We start from the raw sequence: 24326 nt of genomic DNA, 5'->3' as shown, positions 1-24326 counted from the left end.
AGGTTTCCCTCCTTCTGGCTTCTATTGTTAGAATAGACAGTAAAAGAAATGGACACAGCGACCCCATTGTAACTCAATTGAGACAAGTGAAGCCCATTTTTAGCGTTTTTTAGCACTTCAGTTTCTGACGCGCAGACTCAAACGAAGCTTGATGACGTCAGCAACCTGTCTGACAGATGTAAATCTTCTAGTAGCTGTGTGTGCAAACTGCCATCGTTAATCTTGCAGAGACGGCGAGCTTGAGCGGGGAGTTCTTTGTCGTGAGTGAGCAGGAGTAAGTATTCTGATTAATTATTTTGTATAGTATTTTAAAATGTAACGCCAGTACACCATATTAAGTTAATTGCCTGCGAGCTTCTCCTCCTGTCTGTACGGTAATGCGACAGAGAGTCGAGTGGTTATGACGCAATCGTTAGCCTATTTTTTACAAAAACTGTTTCTACGGGGCCATAATGTAACATAGAAGGTAATGGAGCCCTTTATACATTGCCGTGTATCTTTAGAAATAAATAATGGACAAACGGAGTCTTTAAACGGCTCAGATGTAAAGTTATTCGCTGTCAAAGTGACGCCAAAATGAATGGGAGTCAATAGGATGCTAACGCAAGTGAAATGCTACAAGATGGCGGCACCCGGCCGACTTCAACTTCCGGTCGACTTCCTTGCCGCCTGATTGTTAGTAGTCCAACCCCAAACTAAACTCAAACCCCAGAGAATGTGACCTGAAATCTGAAATAAATGTTAATATCCATTGTGCTGAAAACCCTTTAATGAATTTGGTTTTCCCAGTCAAAAATGATCGGCCTTTTAAAAATTGCTTTTAAATCTCCAGTTATGTTATCACCAAATCTTGGATTCAGTTTTTTTTGTCAGCTTATTTTATTTCAGTGCATATCTCTATATAATAAGATTGTTATTTAATTGTTTTCAAACAGGTTTCCCCTCATTCTGTCTTTCATTGTTTGAACAAAAGGACACACTCCAAACTCCAAAAAATTAAGGTAAGTTATTTGATTGATATTTTAAAATTGCTTTTATTTATATTGTATATATAAGTATTTTAATAATACACACACATGTAAAATCCATTCATATTAAGGCTTTTTATTTATTATTTCATTAATTAATAATCAAGTTTTTTTATTATTTATATTTATTTGTTCATATTAAGGCATTTAATTTTTAAGGTATTTTGTAAAATATATTTTATTTATTTCAAGTCCGGGTCACTGAAACAGTTTACAGTTAGGTTTGGTGTCACTAGAGGTGCAGCACTCTGCAGCTTTAAGTCCATCTTAAAATTTAAGCTGGTCCTAACTGGTCTTGGTTTGTCTTTTCTTCTCTTTTTCCAACAGGATCTGTCTCTCTCCGTCTCACTCTTCCTCCCTCAAGCTGTACTGGGAAGTTAATTTGGTGATGATGGCAATGGAGGTCTTTGGAGGCTAATAGCTTTTCCAGGTAAATAAATCCCTGTAGTTCATAATTAGCTATTAGCATGCGTGTCAACTATTTGCTCTGAGCGCAGGTCACATGTCTCTCATATTTACATCACGGAGGATTTCACTGTTAGCCCAGCGTGCAGGGGTTTCGTTTGTGAGCTGAGGTTATTCATGGAGTTAAGCATTTCTACGCACACATGCTAATCTGAACTATCCTTAAAGAAAAACTCCACCATGAATGAATTGGGGTTCTGGGTTTTAAAAGGTTTATTTTGAAAAGAAGGGATTCCAGTTTTTGGTTTTAGCATTGTTATAATTAACATTTTGAAAAAATTGCCTATTTCTAGGTTTTATTAACTTTAATGTGAAAAAAAAAGTGATTCAGAGTCCAGGTTTTAGAAATCTATTTGTGGAAAAAGTGGGGGGAGGGAATCATTCCCATTTTTGGTTTTATCTTTATTGCTTTATTTATAGCTTTATTATAATAAAAATAGTGTCTGATTCTGGATTTTATAATATTTGTGGAAAAAAGTGTTTCCGATTCCAGGTTTTAGAAACATTGTGTAAGTAGTGATTGCATTTCTGGGTTTAAGAAACTTTGGAAAAAAATGATTGCAATTTCTGGTTTTATCTTTATTGCTTTATTTAAAGCTTTATGATAATAAAAAGTGCATCTAATTCCGGGATTTATAGGTTTTATTTTGGGGGGTAAATGGTGCCAGATTCTGGGTTTTAAGTTTTGTAGAAAAGTGATTCCGGTTCCAGGTTTTAGAAACATTATTGTGAAAGTAGTGGTTGCATTTCTGGGTTTTAGAAACTTTTGAAAAATCATTCCAATTTCTGGTTTAAGCTTTATTGTTTAACCTGTTAACGGTCACTCACGTTTTTGAAGATAGACTTGAATGTGCATGATACAAACCTAAATTTTTATAATTCATGACTGCAAACATTTTGTAACATGATTTTGATGTGCCATTTACAGGGTAATGTAATGTCTGATTTTAAAATGGGTTTTGAAGGATTAATTTTGAGATTTTATGTTTTCAAGTGATATATAACTTCTGATGATTTCTAAAATGTGATAGAGAAAAAGGCAACGAGGAAGTCTTTTTTTTTTTTAAACAAAGGTCAAAGCTCCTTTTGTAATGTAGTTTTCTGAGGGTGCACTCTTGTCATAAATTAATCTATTACTTTTCCTACATAATTTATAACAAAAAATATTGGTATAATATATATTTGGGAGTCTTAGACCTTTCCAACGATATATAGTTTGTATACGGGACGGGGTGACATTTAACAGGTAAAAAAAAAGGATTTGATTCTGATTGGTGAAAACACTCAACGGTTGCTTGCAGTAACTTTAACCAGATAATTTAAATTAAGACCTTGTAGGTGTTTTCACTGCAAACATGACTCCTTTCTGAGTAAATAAGAATTTGTAAAAAAAAAAAAAAAAATTAGGAAAATCAGCATTATTTGACCGGCAACGTTAATGTTGTGCTATTTAGCACCTGGTTTCAACTGAATGTCATTTTAATAGACACACATCAGCAGGTGCAGTTTATTCATGGTGAATCCCTTGAGTATGTAGACTACTAACATATATGAAGATGCCAGTGTGTCCCTCAGGAATGCATATCTGGAAATATTCAATCCACAGAGAAGACTAAACTGTGTTAGATTTTTGAATAAAGCTATGAATGTGTGTCACAACCAAACCAATGCTGCTAGCGTGCGAGGCTAAGATGCACATCGCTCAAAACAAACAGTTCTCGGTAACAGGCCTTAAAAGCGGCTCTCGCGGGACTCTAGTGATCCTAGTTCTTTGCCTTATTTAAAACTAGTGGATATTCCGATTGTCTAATTACTCAAAATGATCCCTGTGCAATTAAACAGCGCTGGCAACTGTTCATGGTACACACTCAAGCTAGATGCTAATTGAATTGTGTTATTTACGTTTGTGTTTTTGGCAGCCCCTCTGCAGCCAGAGAGACATACAAGAAAGAGCATTTGTTGTGGTAATGGCAGTTAAGTGTTGAGGCAATAACATAAAGAACACAAATGGGTGGTTCTGCAATTAGGGGAACTTTTTGGACATGATCAGTTATATTTTTTTAACATGCAATTCAAGCACTTTTTTGTGTAATTTAAGGAAGGATTTTTGCTTTTAAAAATGCAATTCAAACACCATGTTATTTATTTAATCTTAGAATATTTTTTTTCTATTTTTGCCATTTAAATAAGGTTTTGTGTATTTTAAAAAACATGCTCTTTGTTTTTGTTTTGTTTAAAAATAGCCAATTTAAGCAGATTTAGTGCATTGTTTTGTTTGTCTTTTTAAATGCAATTTAAAATAAATTTGTTGTTTTTAAAAATGCAATTTAAACATTTATTTGATTTTTTAAAAACTGCTATTATAAATGTGTTTTATTGTAAAATATTTACCCGGTTTTTAAATAAATATAATTTAAGTACAGATTTTTTTTTTTTTTTAAAGCACTTTATTTATTTAACAATTTAAGTATGGCTTTGTGCTCTTAAAAATTAAATTCAAGTATGGATACTTTTCTATGCAGTTTAAGTACAGAGTTTTATTTATTTATTATGATTTCATTATTTTTCACTGTTAAATTAAGTACAGATTTTGTTTATATATATATATATATATATATATATATATATATATATATATATATATATATATATATATATATATATATATATATGTATATGTATATGTATATGTATAGGTATAGGCTTGTAAAAAAAAAAAAAAAAAAAACAATAAAAAAAAATACATGCAACTGAAACATTTGTATGTCGCCTCTTTTCATTACCATAATGGTGCATATGAGACTTTTGGTTCAGATTTATTTATTTTTATAAGTTCAACATTAATTCACCACTATACATTCTGTTGTGCTTGTCCAAGGCTTTTCCATCATTTTCTCAAAAAAAAAAAAAAAAAAGGAAAATCTCATTACCATCACACCTTATACCAGAAACCTTGTGAAGTTTGATCCAGGCTCAGATCTTTATTCCAGGACAGGTGATGATTCTTTTAACACATGAAACACGTTTTTTATTTTAACCTAAAATATTCACTTAATCGATAAGTCATATGAGAAACAACAGCCAAAAAGCATGTTAAAATGATTTTGATTAAAATCTGACTTACAGTTCCCATTTATATCATTTAGCTGTCAAATTAGTTTCTCATAAATAGGAAAAATAAAAGCTGATAGAAATAAGTTGTCGTAAGATTTCAAGGGCACAATAATAATCGGTTTCTGCTTGTAGGAATCAAACCAACAACCTTCCGGTCACCGACCCTGGGGTTTAACAGCTTACACCGCACTGCTGCACTGGCAGTAATTGTCAGTTTGAGACAGAGCTGGCAGCAGTGAGCTAAAAGAAAAGAACAGTAATCATACGTGTCATTTCATGCTAATAATGTTCCCCTGCCTCAAGCGCTACAGAGCGCTAACAAATGCCATGTGTTTAGGTTTCATCTTGAAGCATCTCAGAGGTCAGCAGAACCTTTCCTGTTGCAGTGTTTGGTGATTGGTGGGTTTGTGAAGCCAGTCTCACAAACAGTCCATTAAGAAAAAAGTGGCACTAAATCAAGCCTGGGAATAGAGGCTCCAGCAGTCAGCAGAGTGGAACTGCTTTCATTTATTTCAGGGGCTTGTTCGGGGAGCGCCGCTGACAGGGGAGACGCCGCGATGGAAACACAAGCGGCAGCGCTGGATTTTTCAGCCTGGCTGTCGGTTTTTCCCTGCCTTCTTAAAATTCCCCCTGAATGTGAAACAGGTGATTGATTTCAGCCAGTACTTGAGCAGTACTTAAGATTTCCCACATCAGCTCCACTCTCTGACAGCGAAGAGCCGTTAAGCTCAGAATATAAAGAAGGGATGGATGGATGGATGGATGGATGGATGGATGGTGTCTCAATCCACACATCCTGGGCCAGTAGCAAGTGCAGCGTCCAGCGAGTCAGATACTTGTATAAATGTCAAATCGTTTTTAAGTACCTTTGAGGAGAGAATAAGTATATGAGAATCCAGTCCACTGATTTATGTCTCACAAGCTTTTAGTACTATATGTGTGACTCTGTAACTTCTCTGTTATGTATACAACCCTCGTTCCCCCGAAATTCGAACGAAAATGAACGTGACCAACTAAAAGAGAACAGTTCTTGGTTCATTTTAAAGTAAACAGGATAAAATAACAGTATGACTTGAGGTCATTTTTCAGTAGTTCAACAGTAGCTTTTTTCATATCAAAAGTTCACTATTTTTATTTATGAAATAGAAGTTGTTTTACTATAATCTAATATATTGTATAAATGTATAGTTTAATTCTATTTTCACATTTGAAGGGAAATAATAATAGCAAAAAAAAATTGTTTAATATTTATTCATTTATTTATTATTTAAATGTGTTTATAATCTAATATTCATGTAAATGTTTTATTTAGTTCTATTTAAATATTATGAAATATTAATTATAATATATTTTACACATTTATAAGGTATATATGTTTTATTTAATTACATTTTCACATATAAAGGGAAATATTAACTATTTTACTATAATATATTTATATTATCTACCTAAATGTTTTTATTTATTTTCCAATAAAAGGAAATATTAATAGTAATTTTACTACAATTGATGTGATAAAGTTATTATATTATAGAAGATTTGTTATATTTATTATAAGTGTTATATATCCCATATAAAATAATATTTAATTATTATTAATATTTTCTGTGTTTTCTTTTAAGCAGTTTTAGGAAACAGATCATAAACACGCTGACTAACAGTTGCCCCATGGCAATTTTTTGTATTTTTAGAATAATTTTACAGAAATTATCTAAATGCTGCTGTTCATCTCTGTGACATTATAGAAATGTTGTTTTATAGTTTTGAGTGTGACTCTGTTCGAATGCTGTTTATTGCATCTCTCTGATTGTGATCCTCATTGTTTTGTGATAAATCCTGCTCCGTTTGCTCTGTCAGTAGCTTGTATTGTAGTTCACTGCTTTCACAAAAGGTGATTTACTTTTTGAGTATCTTAAAGCTCGAGTAGCTCTGTCCTTTAGTATTACACTACATGCACTGCTGAGGGAGTCATTCCAGGGGAGTCCCATTGTCAGAGTCGCTTCAGTGCACTAGAGACGAAACACACCATAAAAACCAGCAAGCATCAGTTGCTCATTATATTCACTTACCAGAGAGGTTGTCATGTCTTCCTCGGTCTCAAGTCATCAGAAATGGAAGACGAGTGCATATTTCATAATGCCACTGTACTAGTAACATCTATCCGCTCATCTATATTCATAGCTTTTCTTTGTGCACATACATTTCTATGAAAGCTTGTTTCTGCCATGAAATACAAAAATACGAATATTGAATACATTTTCTTGAAATTGCAAGTTTATATCTCACAATTATGAGTTATTATTTGTAAGGGTGTAAACATTGCAAGTTAATATCTGGCAATTGTGAATTATAAACTCACAGTTCAGATTTTTATCCTCAGAATTGATTATCACGCAGTTGCAAGTTATTTATTGTGAAATTGTAAATTCTGACCAAAAAAAATCTGAATTGCAAGGTTTAAAAGTTAGGTAAAAGTTAGGTATAAAGTTTATCAAGTATCTGGCAATCATGGGTTTAGACATTTTTTTTCAAAATTGTGATTTTTATACAATACTGTCGTGAGTTATTAATTGAGATATGTAAATTCATAATTCTGAGGGGAAAAAAGTGAGAATTGCGAAATGAATTTTTTTTTCAAGTTTGTTACTCGTAATTGTGTAAATCTCACAAATGTTTATTTTAACTTATTATTCTGAGGAATAAAATATGGAATTGTGTGATGTAAATTCGCAATTGAATTCTAAGTGTTTTCTTCTGGTTTAGAGTTATTAATTACGAAATAAAAAAAGAGACTTACTCTAAGCTCTGAGAAAACATCATAACTGATACTTTTTTTTTTATTATTGCAAATGGAAATAAGCTTCCATATATTTCTGTCTACAGATCTACAGACAGTATATAATGTGAAAAGTTTTACCTATGCAAACATTTGTTTCGTCTTTGAAGTTGTTCATGCATAAAAGTTTTGCATCCCACCAACATGTGGTACATATGGGAGCTTATAAACATATGGAATGTATGTACTGTATGCCAGAAAATACATTTTACATGAAAATAACTACAAATATACTAATGAAGAGGTTGCCAAAACAGCTTAGTTTTATTGCACGGTCTCATGCTCAGGTTTCCCAATGTAGATTGAGGCCCTTGCTAAAGCTAAAATTCATGTTGTAGGGAATTAAGCTGCAGTTGTAATACTAAAGCAGTATTTCTGTGTTTCCTAATTTGCGAAAAGCGTGACCAATCGGCATCACAGTGGTTCCTTCTTAAAGAGACAGCGTCCTGGTGGCCTTTGTAGGATGCTCTACACCGCAGTTCCCAGAAAGCTGATTAATTGGCTTGTCAGCGCAGTATTTTTATCCCATTCCCTAGACGAGCACAAACGCACTGTCCTTCCCAGTGTCCTCTTGCGTCCTACACCGTGGTCAGGTGACTGTAGAGGACCCCCCTGTGCCTCGAACTGCCGTCCGATTGGCCGAGAGCATCCTCGTTGCCCTGAATGGACGACATACCTTCCAGCAATGTCCATGAGTCGGGGCACGCAGGTTTAATTGGTGTAGCAGTACCTGCGAGAGGCTGCGCTGATTAATGCGAAACAAAGTGTTTCTACAGAGCGCCTCTTGATGAAGCCCACAGGGCTCACCCAGCAAGCGTGACAATGTACCGAGAGGAAAAACCTCCTGCCCTAAAGTGCGGAGGAGGGAACGTAACCTAGTGAGTGTTCAGACGAAATGAAATAAAACAAAGTCACTGTTATAGATGGAAACAGTTTCTGCAATCTATTTCTAATTTATCTTTATTGCAGCTTCAGCCTCAAAGGCAATTCTGTGTTTGGTTTGACATGAAAACAGTGTAAAAACACAATTCTGCTTTCACTAATAATAACAAATTATCTTCCCCAGCTCGCTGCCACCCAGAAGAAATAGGCCATTTTAGTGAAGCGAACCTTGCTCGTTCCATGGTTTTAAAGCAACTGTCATAAAAGCAGAGAAATTATGTGAGGTGAAACAGCAGAAATGTTTTATGCTTCAGCCATTCATACATTTACTGAACAGATATAAAATGCATGACCGTTTAATAATAAATAATTAAATATGTATGTGATATGTAAAGCTTAATTTTAAAGACTGAGTAGTACTGTGCTGCTTCAAACAGTAGTATGCTACTGTATGTTTACTGTAGGTAGGTGTCATCTTGGATACAAAATTAAATTCATATTGTTAAATTCATATTTCTATGCATTTCCATTCATATTAAAAAAATCAACATGAATCAAAGTAAACCCCATTTTCTTTAATAACTTTCCTGCTCTTATTATGATTTTCATGTTCGTCTAAATGATAGTTGTTTTTCTTTTTTAATGTTTTAACAAAATGTCAAAACTTGTTCCACATACTTAAACAACTTGCATCTTTAGCTGAAATCATTTGAGTCTTGAGGCTTTTATTAATATTTTGGGTTTTATATTTTCACATTTGTGTTCTGACTTAAATGTTTTGTAATTTTGTTTTTTATTATTTATTTTATTTTTTAATTATCATTATTCTTATTTTATATAATTATAGTTATTTTGTTTCAAGTTTTAGCTGTAATAAAATATATTTTATTATTTTTAGTTAATGTCTATTTTAAGTTATGATACATGAGATATATATAAAACTTTGAATGTATTGTAGATAGTAGGCTGCTGTTGTAGGTAATGCAGCATTTGTTTTACTTTACATTCATGCATTCTACCTTTACACATTTGGCAGATGTTTTTAGATTAGATTTAGATTAGATTCAACTTGTTTGTCATTATGCAGAGTACAAGTACAGAGCTAATGAAATGCACTTAGCATCTAACCAGAAGTGCAAGAATATAGTGTTTTATGTACATATAAATGCAGAGTAAGTGAAGCTATGATTTACAAAATGTACAGTGGAGTTGCTATATACAGTATTAAGCAGAGTATGTACAGAATATCAATAGGAATGCAATGTAGGGATTATACGTACATTATGAACAACAGCAATGTAGGGTTATATGTACATTATGATATACATTATCAAAAGCAACTTCACTGCATTCAAGGTGCATGTCTTAAGTTGATGCATTTTCTGAGAATTGAATAATGAAACAGAAATTTGCCTTTGTTTTCCTATTGTTTCCATACTTGCTGAAGGGAATGACTGAAAAGTTGTTTGACCAATAGCATGCAGGTAATGAAGGTAATCAACCAATCATGGTGTGCAAGAAGGTGGAATCAATGGGGAATGTCAATGCAATGCAAATACACCTGTTTGAGGACCAAAGAGAGGGCAAAACAATCCAGTCATTTTATGCAATTTAGAAATCCCTGTCAGGATTGTGATTGGGTAATAGAGGACATTCAGGAGGAAAATGCATTCAAATCATCATTAAACCAAGCATACATTTTGCATTTATTACTGCATATGATGTTTAATTTAGAAATGCATCATAATGCAAAAGTAAAACAGTTCTTGAATGCTACTTCATAAGAAATGGCACTGTGTCACTGAGGAACTGATCAGCTGATGAAATGTTGATTTGTTGTAAATGCATTAACACAGCCGCATGTGTGATGTGAGGAGCAGGACAGGCTGTTGATCCCTTGGGCCAGGCCCATGGCAGTGCTCTAACGGTCTCCTTTCTCTCATTCTCCGCGAGAGGATGGTGATCAGCTGAATGTTTGCAAGGATTGTTGGTGTGTCCCTGCCGGTGAGTGTTGGGCGGCTGCCCAAGCAATTAATGCTCTTTGTAACGTGCTCACTAGCACTAGAAAATAAACAAACACCTTGAGACCTTTGATTAACCACCAGGCTGCAGTTTCACTGCTTCAAAACAGAGCTCAACAGCAGCTTTTCCTGTCCCACTGCTGTCCATTGCTGGAAACTTCCCGGGTTTGCACTTGACGCATGCAGTGTGTCTTAGCAGTGTGTGAACACAGCTACCCTACGATGATAAAAATCCATTCACTTTGTTTTTTAATCCCCCCCAAAGAACGTAAACACTCTATCAAGCTATATAGATTTTCTGAGCATTTGTGACCTTAAGCCCCACCCACGACTGCAAATGGATTGTCCCTTATTTGCATATCTCCGCCATCAGTCAGTTGTACACTGCCTGTCATTTTCTTCGTTTTCGAGCAGCTGCAGCGACAACAGTGTCTTGTAAGCAATGCAGGTGTTTTGTAGTTAGATGTAGAAGAACATCAAGACATTAGAGCCACTGAGGATGCAGTGTATTCATTCAGTTTTTGATGTTAATGCCACAGAATACACCTAAATTTATTTGTCTGCACAATCCAAGCCAGGTTTTGCTAAAAAGTTAAAAAGTTAAGGATGGATCATTACCCACTGTTCGTGATTCAGCTGCTCTTCCAGAAGAATTAAATCTCCCACTTTATATATTCTTTCTAGGATTACTTGGAAATCGCCTTTCCTCTTCCATGGAATAGAGGGGCGAAGTCAGCAGAACTAATTAACATTTCAAGAGACATGCACCTAAATGCATGGCTACAAATCCTCACAACACATGCATATAACGAAACGTGCTGCAAATCCTCACAACACATGCATATAACGAAATGCGCTGCAAATCCTCACAAAACATGCATATTAAGCACTCTTCTGCAGCGTGTTGAGCTCTCTCAGCCACCGTACTAAACTAATGAAACTTTGGTGTCTATCATGATTCAAGTACAAAAGGTTTGTACACATGCTCTTCAGTTGGCGTACACATTTCCACGTCAGATTTTGCCTTTTATAAATCCTAATTTGTTCCAGTTTGAAAAAAATAGAGTTCTAAATGCATCTTATAAATGAGCCCCCTGTTCTCTGGTTGTTGTTGTTAAATGTACCATTAAATGTATCCACAATTCTACAATAATCAATACAGAAGGTAAATTTAATGCATGCAACAGCTCTAGAAAACCAGCAAACACCATGAGAGCTTTGATTAAGCGTTTTCACAGCTTCAGAGCCGCACCGATGCCTTTCCCAGTCTAACTGAATGGAAATTACAACAGCCGTCTTTCCCTACTGAACACGGCATGTGTGTAATGATGCTCGGGGCTGATGGGATTGGAGGAGGGGAATTGTTCTTCTGTGCATGTATCTGTCCTATTCAATTAGACTGCAATCGCTCTTTCCCTCTCTCTCTCTCTCTCTCACACACACTCACACACACACACACACACACAAACTCTAAATGGTGGCAACAACACACTCATGTACACAAGCTTTTAAATAATTATTAAGTTAAGTTCCAGTGCTATTGGATGTGTTTTTAAAAGCTCTTGCTCTTGAAACATTCATTGCTCTTTCAACAGTTCTGCTGGCCTGTTTGAATGCACTTGTGGGACCCATGGTCTGCATGTCTGCATATTTTTATCTGACCACTAGTTTTTTACCTTTGACACAGTAGTTGATTTTAACTGCAAATCTTCATTTATTAAGTAGATGATTTTTAAAATCATCTAATCTTGATTTCTCATGCACAAGCGGTTTGGAATGCATGGGACACTAACATGTTACTTTATATACTACTCATTTGTAGCACTATGCAAACAAAATATGATACATTTTGTAGCATTTTTGCTTTTGACAACCGTTTGTAAGGTGAAGAAATCTTGTGTTTTCCCTTAATCTGAGAAAAACTGCCACAAACACATGACTCAAGTATTCATCTGAGCCTGAATTATTTGCTCAATTCCCAGCCAGTTTTCATGTGTATGACACCATTTTACCCCTAATACTGATTTGAAGGTTAAAATTATTGGACTGCTAAATGTTTAGAAAGTACTTACTCACTTACCTATCCACCCTCAAGTGAAAGCATTTCCATAGGTGGTTTGAATCATATTGAAAAAAAAAAAATAATAATCTGATTGCCTTTTTTCTGTTCTGACTTTCAAATTCCCATTTTGGTAATTTTCGGATTTGCAAAAATGTTTTAATTCTGAACAAGGCCATATTTCTATGACAGAACAGGACACCTGCACCATACAAACACGTTTGAAATAAATCCACTCCATTTCCTTAAGCGCTAACAGGCCAAGATCTCGATGGAGGTTTTTATTTTATTTTATTTCATTGCAGTGATTGTGTTTTTGAGAAATGAGCAGGTCTGTGCTGTGTAGAAGTCATTCAGCAGCCTTACCTGCATGACTATATTAGGATGATGTTATGTAACCCAGTTCTAGCTTGCACAAAAATGTTCTCACCTCCGAGGAATATCAGCAGAAAATATTCTGGGTCATCTGCGCTGTGACCACACGCTCCCATGATGCATTGTGCAGCAGTGACTTTGTCAGAGTCAGCTGAGCGCGGGGAACTGCGTTCGTGCTGCTGAGACAGCAGTGAGATTAAATGGAGACTTTTGCTGATGTTTCTTCTGAAATAGACCCCAGTGATCTCATGAGTTTCAGAAGAGATCTCAGCAATGTTTCAGACTTTGCTCAGATTTGGCATGATCGAGATGTCAAAGATGTTTAAAGTTTTATTATTACATTTCACTTCAAATTGTCAAATTGTTAAATTGCTTTTTTGTCCTTTTCCCCTACATTTTTTTAAAGAGAAACATCTGACATGACTTTTTGAGAGAAATTATCTTGCATGGTTTCAATTGTATAAACATGCTCACAGATGAGGCTTCGTCGCGGTTCTTTGTAAGAAAGATCACCTGAAGCATTCCTGGAGAGAGTGAAGATTTTACTCTGCATGGGTTTGGCCTCATGGAGAGAAACCGAGGCTCAGATCCAAAACCGCTTTGCTGTCTGCTGCCTGGGAACTGCATAGATGGCAAAGCCTCACGAGACAGCAATTCACTCTTTATTCAAATAGAGTTTAAAGTTGGAATAATACAGAGTTGATTATGTAGTGCATCTTAAATACACAGAAGTCCCAATTACTGAGTAAAATAGTGCCTTTTAAAACATTTTGAACTTTTTTAAACTTTAGCTCTCAGCATTGAATGAATAATTACATCTATACCATGTAAAGATATTGCTTACAAGACTAAAGTCAAAAATATAATAAATATCACCACATTTCCCAGATTCATCTTGTCATCAGGAATTGCAACATTGTTGTTTTGTGAGTGTTCTCAAATGTTGTATACATTTTCAAATAATGCAAATTAAATAATCACTAATTTGCCAGTTTTAGAAGATAAATATGAAATCTTTAATTTTGTTGACAAAATTAAGGGATTTTTGATATCTCGCTTTATCACTCCATAAATCAGAAAATACTGTCAACAGAACACAAAAAAAATACTAATGCATAAATAAAATCAATTATTTCGCTTACAAATTATTCAGTAAAATATTTTCACTGTTTTTAGGAATACAATTCTGTATATATTGTTTATATAATATATTGTTTGATTGTTTATTAAGTTGTTGACTTGTTTTGCATTCTCTGTGCAGCACTTTGGTTGACTTCAGTTGTTTTAAATGTACTATATAAATAACTGTATTGTATAAAATCAGGCAAATGTCATATGAACAAACCCTTCTATAAAACCCTTCAGAATATAGATAGGAATAACTTTGTAATTTTTTTATGTATTCAAGTGATGCTGAAGATTGAGGAGAAAACTTACTTTAAAGTTATACATTGTAATTGAAATGTAAAGATGCAAATAGATAAAGTGCAGTAAAATAAACATTTAAAAGTATACTTTGGATGTTTTCTTTCCATTAGTTATAAAGAACAAAATAAACCCAAATCTCCAAAAAATTAAACTGATCTAGTTTCCCAACCTGGCTTAGTCTAGTGCATTTTGGTGGTTTTAGTGGGTTTTGGTGTCAATAGATTTTCTTGTGTGTATTATCTGTTGTTTTCTCTCTCAGATGACCTGTCCTTGTGCAGGACAGAATCTCAGGCAGGCAGAGGTGTGTGTGTGTGTGTGTGTGTTTTCCCGTCTGCATGCATTGTTTGATGAATGTGTTCAGCATGCAGCTGTATGAAATCTCCCTCTCTGGGTTCGTCTCCCAGCTACTGTTTCAGCCCAAGCAGAAACATGAAACACTCAAGCGGACTTGAGTCTCTCATCTCCATATTCTGTGTGAGAAAATGAAGCATCAGCCTGTTAAACGTGCTGCATCACTGCACTTCTGTTGTGTGTTTCTAACAGATGCAATAGGAACAAACCATATGATGATGTGAGGGGTCACTGGGAATCTTTGGAGTACTATACTAGTTTTGCAGTATTGTATGCTGACATTAATTTATTGCATGTTTGAGTCTTTATTGTATTGCTGTAGACATCAATACACAATACTCAACACTACTCACACTGTAAAAAACTGTGAAAATGCTACAGTAAAAATCTGCTCCCAGTTCCCCTACTATATACTATGAAAAACTGTATTAGACATTTCAGACAATTTTACGGTAAAATACAATTTAAGTGAAAAAGACTAAAATAACTGTTTCTTTGTTGCTGTTTTTTTTTTTACTTATCAGTTAACATTTTTAACTTATCAGTTGTTTATTAGGGTTATATATAACATCTTATGATGTTAAATGAATGTTTATTGCATATTTCAGTTTTATGAGTGTCACCATGATGGTGTTTAGTGTTTGTGTGAATGACACTGTGCAGCTTCTATATATATTTATTTATAAATATTAACACAATACGGTGATTGATTGGCTTTTGTATACAATGTTCTAAAATACTAGAATGTATACTAGAATAAATGAATAACAGGACTGTATCCCACAATCCACTGCTCTTATTCAGACACCCCATTTCCAGGGTAAAATAATCAATAAAAATGTTGCTAATTTTTATTTATTTTTACATTTATTTGATTATTATTTTGTCTGAGGTAACTGAGCATTTGGTTTGTTTGTTTATTTAATACAATGCATGGTAAAATTGGCAGCTATAAAAATAATTTTAAAAAATGAATTCATTGTGACCATTGAACAGAAACAATTTATTCTATTAAAATCTATTCAAAATAGATGAATCTATTAAAAAATCTTAGTGCCCCATTACGCCTTTTCGTATATTACCTTTCATGTAGTGTGTCATGTAGCTGTATGTGAACATAAACTATCTGCGAGGTTGTGAAGCCAACAGTGCATGATAAATAAAGTTATTTTCTATCAAAACATTTTTTGCAATCGCCTAAACAAGTTGTCAGAAATTTGAATCTTATTCAGTTACGGCTCTACGTCATGAAGTAACACATTTGCATAATGTCTGCACACGTTCTACGTCGCCAACTTGCCTGCCCACAAACAGTTGAATTTCCACGTGGTTAACATCATGTTGAGATGTTACAGATGTCACATCTTATAATTACCACAAACATGTCAACATTTGACACTTACCACTGAGAAACGTCATATTCCAGTTGTGCTTTTGAATAACTCTCTTGTCGATCAGCCAGTTCAATCATTTCATCATCAGACTCCAGCTCAAATTGATAAGTCACAATCAATAAAAAAAAATTCTATGTATTGACAAGTCTCCAGGGCTGTCATTGCATCATGGCAATGGGTGTTTCGTTTCCGACACGAGATGTACACTGTAGACAAATCCAGAGCCAAGCTCTACAGCTCTGGACCAATCACAAAGGACTGTGCCATCTGACCAATCAGAGCAGTGAGGGCTCACGGAAAGGAGGGCTTCAGAGAAACTGATTCTTTGAACTTCTTTGCACGAGTCGTTTAGGAATCATTTAGAAATTATCTATTTCTTGAAAAAACTAACATGTTTTTTGACATGCATGCATATCAATCTGTTTTAAGCAGTGTTCCAGCTCATTCGAGTCCGAGTCCAGATCGAGTCCAGAGAGGGTCGAGTCCGAGTCCAGATCGAGTCCAGAGAGGGTAGAGTCCGAGTCCAGATCGAGTCCAGAGAGGGTAGAGTCCGAGTCCAGATCGAGTCCAGAGAGGGTAGAGTCCGAGTCCAGATCGAGTCCAGAGAGGGTCGAGTCCGAGTCAAGACCGAGTTCAGAAAGGGTCGAGTCCGAGTCAAGACCGAGACCAGAGAGATTGGGTCTGAAACAAGACCTAAAGAAATCTTCAAGAGTATGTAAAATGTTTGGTGGAAACAATAAAGGGTAAAAGGGCCACATAGTATTTGGTGTAAAGGTCATTTTATTAGTATTATGAATTGTTACTTGTCAATATTAAGTGCTCATTTTCACATAACATCGTTGTACCACTATACACATCCATATAACCTTTCTAGTACACATAACATTAGTGTATCACTCTATACTGTAATTCCACATAACACTTCTAGTACAAGTAACATTACTGTACCACTATACCTGTAAATGTTCAACTGTAACAGCTTTTACATAACTTTTAACCTTGAAGCTTAACTAATGACTGCTAATATCCTTACAATGTCTTGGATTATGTGCACTTTAGATGTTGTGAAGATTACAGATGGGCATAATTACTTTAAAAAAAAATAAGTGAGGAGACCATCCTGCTACCCAACCAAGCACGATGTGGTCTCATGATCAATCCACCCCGACTAAAAACTCTCTCTACTGGCGCAGAGGAAGCGGGGACTGACAACAGTTACCATTTTATCAGTTTCTGTAATAGCAACGGATAATCTAATGCTAATTTCCCTGGATGGTGCGTTTTAATGCAGGGTAAAATACACACTAGTCCAAGTTTTTTTTAGTTACGGAGGGCATACACACAAGAGCCGACTGACTGTCCAGGAACATTTCATGCAAAAGTGTGTATGTGCCAGCAGGCACGTGCACACATAGACATCAAAGGGGGCTTGAGCTCCTGGAGAGAAAGTGCCCTTTTTTCTGGGGTGTTTTTTTTAATTTTTTTTTTATAATATATATTCCTGTTTGCGCACAGCTTCCCTGTCAAACAAATATATTTATTGAAGAATAGTATATCTAAATATCAGGTCAGGAGTTATGAAGCGCTCATTGAGAACCGTTTCTGTCAGACGCGTCTGATTCGTCGAGAGCCGAGGAGCTGATGATACTGCGCATGTGTGATTCAGTGTGAAGCAGACTGACTCACAGCTCGTCTGAACCGAACTGATTCTTTTGGTGATTGATTCTGAACTGATTCTGTGCTTATGTTATAAGCGCGGGTAAACTGAAGGCTTGAATTAAGGGCAGTCATCGCTAATGACATTACATCGAGCGCAAAAGAACCGGTGAACCGTTTTTTTTTTCAACTGGTTTATTTGATCGAATTGTCCGAAAGAACCGGTTCACTTGAGCACCTGCTCCTTTGCCCCAAAAGTGCCCTTTTGTCAAAGCAAAATTTCCTCGAATTTTTTTTTTGTAATAACATACCCTTTTGTGAATGCCTGCCAACGCCCAATCATAATATTATTACAATTTATTAATAATAATTTAGTCGTAAATAAAATGACCAATAATGATGACCTTTCACCTGACCGGGAAAATTCCTCAGGCCGCACGCACATTTTTAATTGTATTTTCAGAACCGTGGCAGCTGGTAAGTGGGGTTTCATTCTCAGCGAAGTGATTTTGATGTTTATTTACTTATTATTATTTTACAAGAACGATGTGATGTGAGAACATGCAGATACGTTGTTTATATTGCTGTGTGTCGCCTGTAGTGTAGAAGTAACACTAGCGTGCTGCTGTTTGAGGGAGAAAGGTTTCACAGGCATCGAGGGGTCTGGTCTTTTTTATGTTATTTGACTAAACTTTTATTATATTACAGTACTTATTTATTTTTTAACACGTTGAGTGCCTTAAAAATAATTATCACAACACTGGTAAGGCTTATTCAGATTTTCTCATTCTCTGAATTATCATTATAAAAATTCAGGAATTAATTATATAATTATATTTTAAATGTGACGCAAATATATATTTTTTTTTCTACAATAGCAACAGTGTTTACAACAGCAAGACCACTTTAGCCTGTAAACTCAATAATATCTCTGTGGAAATAAATGTAAAAATATCAATGTCAATAAAAAATGCATGATATACCTGACATCAAAGTGCAGTGTGAAGGATATGAATAACAAATGTAGCCTGTCATTTGTTTACATTGCAAAGGTGTTCAATTTTAGACAATAACAACTACAACAGTAATAATAATATTAATCACTATATTCCAGTGGATCAGTTTTTTTATGTTTTGTATCAATATTTAAGGTGGACTTATTGATTAGGTGCAAGAGTAGTAGTGATGGTTAAAATAATAGATTAATGCTGAAACAGAGAAGAAAAAGCCATCAGGTTGGGACAATTTAAGACATTTCAGTTTCTAATCCCAGAGCTATTATTATTTTAAACTTAAAATTGTCTTCTCTATTGTTTCTTTGCTTCAAAGCATTTGCTGCTGTATCAATACATAACCATCCATATCGATACGTGAATCCGCAAGGAATGCATCACAATATATTGCTGTATTGATATTTTGAACAGCGCCATTTAAAACCTTGTTCCATGTGCCCCTTTTATACTTTGAGCACCTGCCCCTCCAAAGGTCTCTGCACGGCCCTGTGTGCCAGGGGAAGAAAGCTGGATGAAATGCCATATCACTTCAATGCCTTCTGTCAGACATTTTTTGGGGGGGAGATGTTTAGTGTTGAGACAGTCAGTCTGTGTCTGTATTCATTATATAATTTAATTAAACGATATTTGTTTTTTTTCTGTTCCAATTTTGTCCTACTTTGTAAAAATAACACAGTTGAGAGAAATAATGTAGCAATGTGGCTTTCTGGAACGCGGGATCACTACAGGCGGATGGCAGGAGGGTACCTTAAGGCCGGTGACACACTGGCTGCGTGGCTTCTCTGCTGCGTGCCAGAAGCGTGGTGGCTGCTTCGCGTTTTCTGTGTCTTTACACACCAGAAGTGTGCCTGCACGCGGCTCTTGGCGCGCTGCTGCTGCTGTAGGTGACATAGAGGGAGGCCGCCGAAAAACCAGTCTTCATGACAACAATATCAACTTTTTTTTTTCTTTTTTTTTTTTTTACACACCTACTGATAGGACACCGGCAACAGTATTGACGGCAAAATAGAGTATGTTTGACAGGTGCAATATTTGAAAATCGATCATTATTAATTTATTTTTTAAATTACATTTATATCTGAATTTATGCCAACCTATAGACTTTCAAATATCAAAATGTCATGAATTAATATGTATTTGTGTACAAAATGACATATAAACATATTTTTCTAGTATATTTTGCCTGGAAACGCTTCCAACATGCACGCGTGTCGCGTCGTCGGTTCTATTTCTAGCATGCACGGGTTTTCCGCGCGTCTCACGCAGGCAGTCTGCAAGATCTAACCTGTTAACATGGGAGCCGAATTAAAAACAGACACGCTACGCAGCTGAGATGCTTGCGCCACACATCCAGTGTGTCGCTGGCCTAACGTCTCACGTCAAAAGAAAATCACCAGTCATTGGATGTGTCAATCATACATCAATTTAAATAAACATTAATAAAACATTACAGTAATAATCATGAAATAGTTTGATTGGGACTCGAGTGGACTCGGGCATAAGTCCGATTCCTAATATGTTCGAGTCCGAGTCAATACCGAGTCAAAATGCACACGAGTCCATGACAAGACCGAGACCATTAAAATACGGTCTCGAGACCGAGTCCAAGACCGAGTCCAAGTCTCGAGTACTCAACACTGGTTTTAAGAGACTCATAAAACAATATTACAAACTTAAAAACCACATAATGGGGCACTTTAACGCATTCTTTGATAAAGAAACTTTTTCACATATGTAAATATGCAAGAAACTTTTTTTTTTGTGTATTATACAATTATTTTTTTGTTTATTTGGGGCAGTGAACATCAATACAAAAGAAAACCGCAAACGCATGGATTATAGCAACATTTCACATATTATTAAAAAAGCAGTATGTACTGTGCAGTATGCACTAAGAAGCAGACTAGTATTCACTGGAAAACAACACTGTGCCACTTGGGCTCATTTCCTTAAACTCCAGCACAACTAACTCAAGCAAACAGTGTACAGGTTCAGTAGATGTACAGCGCCTGTTATTTCAGTGTGAATAATGAAACAGCTGGCACGCAGCCGCAGGCAGAGCTAAAAGAAGTTTGGACTGTATTTTACAGTCTGCTCTCACAATCTCATCAAATCTTAAGCGTTTCCTGAGAGATGGTGGCCTACGCTGGAAGACTCTTCCTGTGGGCTCTCCAGCGCTCATTACAGAGCAGCACAACTGCAGGATTCATCAGGCGTAGCTCAGACTCCCTCTTTAATATTTCACAGAGGAACACTCCTGCTCAGCGCTGTTACAATGCCTAATCACTCAGATCAGAGAATAAAGCTGAATTAAAGAGACAGAGACTGAGAAACCAAGTTGTACTTGTGTTGTATTTTCCAGTGATGTCACAGAGCATGACTTTTTAATTAAATTCAACATGAAACAGCATTCGAATCCTATTTTACTTCCATAAAGTAATTTCATACCACTAAAGATGCATTAGTTTCGTCAAAAAGATGATTGGATGCTTGAGAAACGTTATTATCAATCTTATTAGTATAAATGTTAATAATAACGTTGTAAAGCATGATACAGCACTATTCAAAAGTATGGGTAAGAAAGATTTTTAATAAGCTTCAGCAAGGATGCAAGTATGATTTTATATTTAAAGAATACAATAAAAAATGTATCGCAGTTTCATAAGAAAAAAATTCTGTTTTCGAATGTTTCTTGTGCTGAAAATCAGCATATTACAATGATTTCTGAAGGATCATGTGACACTGAAGACTGGAGTAATAGTGGTGCTGAAAATATCACAGAAATAAATTACATTTTAAAATGTTACAATATAAAAAAACCTGTTAATTTAAATTGTTTCAATATTTCACACTAGTACTGTTTTACTGTATTTTTGTTTAAATAAACATACCTTGCAGAGCAAAAAAATCCAAACCGGTAGTTTATAGTGCATTCTTCACAATATAGATTATAATGCATTAAATATTTTCACAAATAATTGTAACCAAAGTTAAAATGCATTATATCCAGATTCCTTGTTTCATCTGAAATTGTTTGTTTATAATGCATTACATTTTCTCAAGGTGTAACAATGAATATATAAGTATTATAAAGCATTATAAATGTGGTTACATGTATTAATAAGATTATACAATGCATTGTAATGTGAATTAAAGGCATAATTAATACATTGAAAGTACTTGTATAATTAATTATATATAAAGGCTTCAAGTAAAGTGTTAATGAGCAGCAAGTGATTCTCCTTTTAGTGGTAATGTTATAATTAGGGATGCACGATAATATCGACACAACATCGGTATCGGCCGATAAAAGCTTAAAATGACCATCATCGGTATCGGCCGATATGAATATTTCTGCCGATGAGCCAAACCGATATTCTCCAAGTGAAATAATTGACCTGTTTTTCAGATGTGAATGTCTGTCTACGTTTGTAAAATAATACATTTATGGTAGAATCAGTACAGAAGAAAATTAAAGTAAAATTAAAGTTTAAATATATCAGTATATATTTGTATATATCGATATCGGCATCGGCCAAAATTATTTTGAAAATATCGGCATATCGAATATCGGCCAAAATCCAATATCGTGCATCCCTAGTTATAATCACTAAATCTGAAGAAAATGAAAGCAGGAAAATACTGTAACGATGTCAATGTTGCACAGCTCTTCAATTATGAAGCACATTTAATTTTAGCTGTAAAGCAGCTTTACAGAAGGCAATAGTGTCATTATTCAGTTCAGTTCAGCTGAATGTTGATTCCATTTTTTAAATAACAATGTCACAAATTTCAGCAGTTATGAAACTAATTCAGTTCCTCTACTATATAAAGCAAATTTACAGAACACAATTATCATTATCCTGCTAAAATTAGCTTTTTAAATCATCATTGCTTTGTGTATATAAGGTGGCTGTTGGTAGAATGTTGAATGTTATGAATTGGTGTGATGTGCAGCGATGTAGTTTAAATTCCTTCCTCCATAAAACAGAGACTGCAATGGTTTTGAGCTTTCCTCCCAGCAGATGTACATAGGAACACATGTGAACATGCGTGTTGTCCTTTCATGGGCTCCAGGCGAAACCCATCTGACAAATGAGAGTCAACGGCCAAGATCTGTTTCCCATAATCGACTGTGTGTGTGTGTGTGTGTGTGTGTGTGTGTGTGTCCTGAGTGTGATGTCCTTGTGTAAGTTGCTTCATGTCCAGCCCATGAGCTGCTGAAATATACATACACCTTCTCTCAGCATCTGTGGTGAAATTTGCTGACTGGAGCACCTGAAAAAACACTGTTACAGAGAGAGAAACGGGACCATTAAGCCATGAGATACAGTACAAATATCTAATCCTGCATTACTTTACTAATTAACTTTAAAATTTTATTTAGGAAAAAGAAAAATCTTATTGAACCCAGAATTTTTAATAATAGTGTGTATAATATTTTAATATCTAATATTATCCTGACAATACTGACTTAATTTTGTAAAAATAATAATAATAATAATAAAAAAAAAACAGCAATAACTAAAACTGAAATAAACATTAATAACTATTTAGACATTTATAATAAAAATTAAAAAAAAAATAAAAAAATACTAAAACTTCCAAATTTAAATTAAAACAAAATATTTAATACTGATCTAAATATTCTTAAATCAAGAGTTTGAATTTTTGAAATTTTACCAAAACAAAACAAATAAATAAAAAAAAATAACTCACTGTTTTTCGGACAGATAAAATGAGTCTTTGTATAAAGAGAATATGGAGGTGCTTTACAAGGGTATCATCATCTTCAGGGAACCATGCCGTCAAAAAAGTTTGAAAAGCCCTGGTTTTCTAGAAAGCTTAGACTGAGAAGGTTTAAAACCCTTGAGTTTGTGTTGAGTGTGACTTCAAACACACTGGCCTGATCCTGTCCACAGGTTTTCATCTTGGGCGCAGGATATTCTTCAAGTTCAAGTTCATCCTTGAGCGAGTCCCACACTAGTGGATGTGTGTTTGATCAATGTACTGCTCAGGTCAGAAGTACTAGTGTCACATCAACCACCGTGGCGTTGCTCTTGTACACGACTCGTCCCTGTGGAGCTCAAACCTGTACTGCATATGTTAATCAAACCCAATTACCCATAATTGAATGTCTCCATTATGCTTTTAATCAATAGCGACTCTGCGAGTGAAGGCACGGCGAGGGAATAAATTCGCTGTGATTCCTGTAATTGATGGCGCCCTTGTCACAGAGAGAGAGATGAATCCTTCTGCGGACCGAGAGGATCTTCATTGCCTGATTTCAATGCAAATCGTCTGATTTCTGCGTATTGATCAGTTTAGAGCCTAAAAGAGATGCATTTGTCAAGATAATGTGAACTTGCTCTGGTATAACAGATAAGTGGATATTGAGAGGAATGAGTGGGGGAATTAAAACGCTGGTGACATTCGTGAGTGTCTCATTAGTCACTTTAATTGACTTATAAAATGACTGTTTAATGAAGATATATGTGGCTAATCTACCGGCCTACATGCCAAAACAAACCTCCAGTCAGACTGAGTTCATCTGAATATGATTAATTCAGGAGACGCCTTAATACGATCAATAAAGACGAGAGGGCAGAAGAGTTAGGACCTTTTATTAGGACTCATTCTCTGGAGACATTTTTGATTTGTTCCCTTGTGTTAATATTTTCCAGGTTTTCTTTGAGCTGCCTTG

The 24326-nt window shown here is 35.2% G+C and overlaps 1 protein-coding gene across 1 annotated transcript in view; it reads left to right on the top strand.

Annotated features, from left to right (window-relative positions):
• Nucleotides 1–18824, top strand: part of LOC127935318 (60S acidic ribosomal protein P1-like) — a 568794-nt gene extending 549970 nt beyond the window's left edge. The window contains exon 5 of the mRNA XM_052533091.1: nt 18815–18824. The gene's annotated coding sequence lies outside the window, so the exon portion shown is untranslated. The remainder of the gene's footprint in view (nt 1–18814) is intronic.
• The last annotated feature ends 5502 nt before the right edge of the window (nt 18825–24326 follow it).

Source organism: Carassius gibelio, chromosome A19 (genome assembly GCF_023724105.1).
Source record: "Carassius gibelio isolate Cgi1373 ecotype wild population from Czech Republic chromosome A19, carGib1.2-hapl.c, whole genome shotgun sequence".
Classification (NCBI taxonomy): Eukaryota; Metazoa; Chordata; class Actinopteri; order Cypriniformes; family Cyprinidae; genus Carassius; species Carassius gibelio.
This window is presented reverse-complemented; position numbering and strand designations above follow the sequence as displayed.